Source organism: Rhinolophus ferrumequinum, chromosome X, assembly GCF_004115265.2.
Source record: "Rhinolophus ferrumequinum isolate MPI-CBG mRhiFer1 chromosome X, mRhiFer1_v1.p, whole genome shotgun sequence".
NCBI lineage: Eukaryota > Metazoa > Chordata > Mammalia > Chiroptera > Rhinolophidae > Rhinolophus > Rhinolophus ferrumequinum.
The window spans coordinates 79535970-79541617 of record NC_046284.1 but is presented as its reverse complement, the minus strand read 5'-3'; positions in this window follow the sequence as shown (position 1 = coordinate 79541617).

Below are 5648 nucleotides of genomic sequence, written 5' to 3'. Positions count from 1 at the left end.
TCCTCCTTTACTCTGTCATTTTTCTTCCCCCTCCCTCTTCTTTACCTTGTCTTACTCTCTACTTCAAGGTAGAATAGACATTAGGACACGTGTTGGAATAAACCTGAGTGTGGGATTATAACTGTGTGTAGCTTCAATGAGCACTTTACTTGCAGAGGAAAGAAGAAGAAGAAGGAGAAGGAGAAGGAGAAAGAGGAGAAGCAGAAGAATACAAAATGGGGAGGTGGGAGGGGAGGAGAAGTAGAAGAACAAGAAGAACAAGAACAAGGCAAAAAAGAAGGCTATTGGAAGCAAATGGAAATGGATTTGAAACCCCAGGTCCCCTGAAGGAAAGCACATAATTTTAGGACTTTATATCTAACCTCCTTCCAAGACCTCTGCCCCAACCAGGATAAGCCTTATCCACCCAAAACACTGTGCTGCAGTTTCTGTTCTTCCTGGAAATATTTGCTGCTAAGAAAAGTTTTGGTGGCATCCAAAGGCACAGCCATACTGTCAAAGGCTCACAGGATGACTTCCTCTCTCTGCACCCAAGATGCAGTCATTCATCCCTACCTTCTTCCTGAGCAGTGCTAAAAGTCTGGTGTGTCCATTTAGTTTTTAGATGAAACTGTCTCAACCCTACTCTAATCAATTAGGCCTAGAGTTGAAGAGGGATGTACCTATTCATTGGACGACCTGAGGAAAAAAATCACTTCATCTTCCAGGACTTCAGCTTCCTAACTGAAAGATGGGGTGGTAGATTGAACTAGTTAATCTCTTTAAGCTATAAGGGCCCATGGAGAACAAATATTCTCACCTCTTTGTTATACAGATAAAAATGCTGAGACTGAAGGGGAAAAAAAAAAACCCATGTGGAAAAGGGACAAGCTTGCTCCTGGCACATAGCATATACTCAGTAAATGCCAAATCCTTTCTGCTCCATTTAACGAACTCTCAGGAGGAATGGGGCTAAAAACAAGGGGATTTCTAAGATTGCATCCAGTGTCATTCCTATGTACTACACTTCCTCCAGATGGCAATCAACCTTAGTTAGCTCATCTTTGTACACCTCTGGCTCTTTCTTACCTCAGAGTCTTTGAATTTCCTTTCAACCCATGGCTGACCCATTCTTATCTTTCAGTTTTTAGCTTAAAATATCCTCTTCATGGAATGACTTCTCTATGGTTGGAATCCTAGCTAAAATAGCTCTCCTTATCCCCTTTCCCTCACACACTCAGAATCCTATTGATATCTTCCATAGTACTTTCTATCATTTGGAATATTTTATTTTTTGGTCAATTTACATGTTTGTTGCTGCTCACCTTCCTGGTTCTGGACACTGCATTTTGTAATTGAGAGCTTTGTGAAATAAACAGAAACTGTGTTTTATTCATTGATGTATTAGCTAGTGCTTAGCATAGCACCTGGCCCATGGTAAGAGATATTAAATAATATTTAGTGAGTAAAGGACTGGTGTTCCTGACACAACATAAGTCAGGATGAAAGGAGTTGACATTACTGGGGTCAATGTTATGATTAGGTTGAAATGGAGAAGTTGAATGTATGGAAAGACCAAAGAGCTGTTAGGTTGTCTTGACATGAGGCTCCAGTAAGAGCAGAGTTCAGGCTCTGGGCATGGAAAGACCATTAGGTGAGGTAAGTTGAACAGGTAATTATGCAAAAAAGCTGCTTTATGGCCTACTTGTCTGGGCCTTGACATCTTCAAATGTAAAACAGAGGTCATAATCTTTGCCCTGCGTACATTACAGGACTATTGTCAGGTCTTATTTAATAATAGATATGAAGGACGAAAGTAGGATGGGGAGGGAACCCATGAGTGGGTGGCTTATCTGCCACCACCCTTAGCCTGAGATGGTCTCTGTAACCGCCTCTGGACTGCAGAATCATTGTGAAAGGGAAGTCCCAGCAGCAACAGTCTGGACTTGTAGGCCATACCTCCTCAGTTGCACAAGAACGACAGTTAGCTTTTGCATCAGTCCCTCTACCATTCTGACCCCATCCCACCCCACATACTGCCTCCCCAAAGCCTATGTGTGGCAATTTCCAGGCTAGTATTTCACCACCACTGTGGCAATATTTTGGTCTCCCGGTCTCAGGGACCCTGGACTGGTGATGGGAATTGGAAGAACCAGCTTCTCTGGACGCCTCAACATAACACTTGGTCTCTCTGGGAAGGTGTCTATCAGGCTATCCTGCCTTCATCTCAACTACTTATACCTTTGAGGGTTTAGGTTAATTTGACAACTTAGATAGGTCTTCTTAGGGCCCAGCACTGCAAATTCAGCTTAGATCAGATCAGATCCCGTAACTGGTAAACAGGCTAGAAGCCTAGGCTGAGCTGTACCTAGTTCTACGTCATTCTTATCTCATCATCTTAATCACAGAAATAATGTTGATCATGTTCTAGGGTGGGAAGAGAAAGACACTTGTCCTTGGCAATGTCCTTTTCCCATTATTTCTTTTGTTTAAGAAACACATGAGTGCTTATTCTAAGCCAGGTCGCTGTCTAGTGGGGAATATAGCCAAATAAACAGAGTGTTCCAAATAGCCCAATGTGCTCATTACTATGATATGTTCAAGTATAATACATAATATAGTATGTATAAGCTACATTGGCAAAACAGGAGTGGTCAACTTTCTGGGGAGGGCAAGAAAAGTTTCACATAGAATATTGGAACTGAGACTTGAAGGATAAATAAGAAAAAAGCATGCAGTTTACAAGTATGGGTGGGAGAAAGGGCATCATAGTCATTCTAGAAAATTATCCCAAAACGGTATGTGAAAATATATGGGTATATGAAACATATAGGTAAGTTTGGGTGACTAAAATTTTGTGTGGTTTGAGTGCAAGATTTATGTTGATGCATGGCAGGAGATGAAACTGGATAGATGCACATGTCCACATCTCTGAGGACCTTGAATGTCATGCTGAATTTAGACTTTGTCCCCAAAACAATGAAAAGTTATTGAAGGGAACACTAAAGTCCATTTAGCACCTCCCCAAAATATATATTCAGATATACTTTGTATACAAAGTATATTTTCAAAATAAACCCAGATTCATACAACCAGTCTTACAAATGTGTGTGTAGTTATGGTAGCAACAGGACCAAATTTTTGGAACTGAAGCTATGCTGGAAAATCTGAAATCTATGTCCACCATATTTATGATTGCCACTACCTAAAGATATAATTGTACATTTCTGAATCAAGGAGATATAAATATAAACCAAATTCTTATTTTGTATATGAGTTTCTAGAAAGTCAAGAGCCCAAACTTCTCTCAAAGGATCAAATATTGACCAGAAAGGAAAAAAGGGACAGTTCAGCAGAAAAAACAAGATTCTGCTAGCAACGTTGCCAAACAACCCTGAAATTCTAGGTCTTCTTGGGGTGAAGGAACTGGAACTTGGAGGGAAGAGGTACAGATACTAGATTGCAGCTAATATCTTGACCCCTACCACCCCACATTCTTCACCTAAAGAGTGTCTTATTTATATGTCTCTTTATGCAGCTGTTTTATATTTATTTAAACCTAAAACATGGAGTAGTTTCAGCCAAAGCCCTGAGGAACAGAGAGCAGTGTTATGGGCTTAACCACCCCCCCCCCCCGCGCTGAAATTCATATATTGAAGACCCCAGTAGCTAAAAATGTGATTATATTTGGTGATAGGGCTTTCAAAGAGGTGATTACATTAAAATGTGGCCTTTAGGGTGGGCCCTAATCTAATCTGACTGGTGTCTTTATAAGAAGAGGAAATTTGTACACTGAAAGAGACACCAGGGATACAGAGGAAAGGCCATGTGAGGACACAATGAGAAGATGCCCATCTACATGCCAGGAAAGGGGCCAGGAGACCAAGCTTGCCGACACCTTAATCTTGAAGTTCTAATCTCCAAAACTGTAAGAAAATAAATTTATGTTTTTTAAGCCACCTAGTCTGTGGTATTTTGTTATGGCAGACCTAAAAAACTAATATAGGCAGAGACCATGTTTTTAGTTCACTGTCCATGGATCACTCTCACAAGATATCATGAGTCCCTGGCAAAAGGAGGCCTTCTTAGTAGTCTGGTAAGATCTCTCTCTTCTTATAACCACTATGACCAGGTCACTTCATGGTCAGCAGAGCCTAAGCAATGAGGTCAGCTTCCTGTGTCTTCTACTTTAGGTCTGGACAAGGTGCCAAGTAATTTTGTCACTGGCATATTTTGTCCCTTCTTTGAGGTCCCCAGAAATGGTCAAAGACAGTATAACTCTGGCAGGTGTACAGTAGGTGGAAGATCCCACTAACTTTTAGGTAAAGCCAATGGAAAGGCAGAAGAACCCTGGATTTGGAATCAAGAGACCTCCTGTGTTCATCTCTACTAGTAACCGGTTGTATAACTCTTATACAAAGCTATTAGTCTCTCTAAACCTTGGCTTTTGCATCAATGAACAGGTGACTATGTGTATCTAACTAGTCTCTTATAATGACTAAATAAAATGATGTGTAAAACTGTACTATAAATTTTGGAGGAGTTAAACCTTGGACAGTTATTATGAAAGTGGAGATAATTTTGGAGAATGGAAATTATGAAAGTGTGCCAACTCCCACAAGGGGCACACTCTCCATCCAACCCCAGCCCCTCTACTGGCTCATGAAGAGGCCAAGTTAGATCAAACTTGATTCTGTTTGGAAACTGACCCAAACAGAATCAACAAGAAACATGAGCTCAGCCCTTTGCAGAAAGAGTTGCGCCTGAGAAAAGAATTTGGACACATACTATTTATATGACGGGAATCAGATGTGTCCCAAGTTTCCATCAAGGGACGAGGTTGTGTCCCAAGTTCAATCCTTAGGAAGACATAGCAGGAATGGAATTTAGTGTACAGAAAACAGTAACCTACTCAACTGCATTTTAACTTGGCTGAAGTTACTGTTGCGTTGTCATAACAGAGAAGGTGGGTGGGATGGTCTCCATGGAGGCTGAAGAAAAAGGAGACAAGAACAAAAGAATGTGTCGATGTGACACCAACACTATCCAAGGAGAAGGGCCACTGAGTCTATGACTCAAACTATACCACAAAAACAGAAATATCCCAAAATCTTGAGAGACCAATTCATTTAGCTACCCTGGCTCCAGGCATGTGCCCCAGAAGGCTGTCCAAGCCTTTTTGCCCTAATCCTTTGTTCTTCAAAACCCCTTGTGTATTCAAGTCTGCTCTCATGATTGGACTCACTCTAAATCAGAGCGACTTGGATAAATAGCAGGTCTGGGTAATTCAGCTTTCTTTATGGAGAATGGAAATTAGTTTCCCTGTGCTTGATCAACTCTGGATGAGGTTTGTAACCTCTCCAAGCTAAATTCACATGCTGAACCCATGGTGACCCATCTCTGAGGCCCACTCTCTGCCAGCAGTCTCTCTTGGAAGCAGCACTTGATAATTGATAGGGACTTCTTTGAATCAGAAGCTCTTACCCGGTTCTGAATTCTGCCCTTTTTCTCCCCAAACTTGCTTAACACACACACACACACACACACACACACACACACACACACACACACACACACACGATGGAAGACATGTGGTTTAGAAGCAGCATGTGTAATACAGCTTAAGGATATTGGTGGACAGTAAGCTCAGTATGTATTAGTTGTGAGAT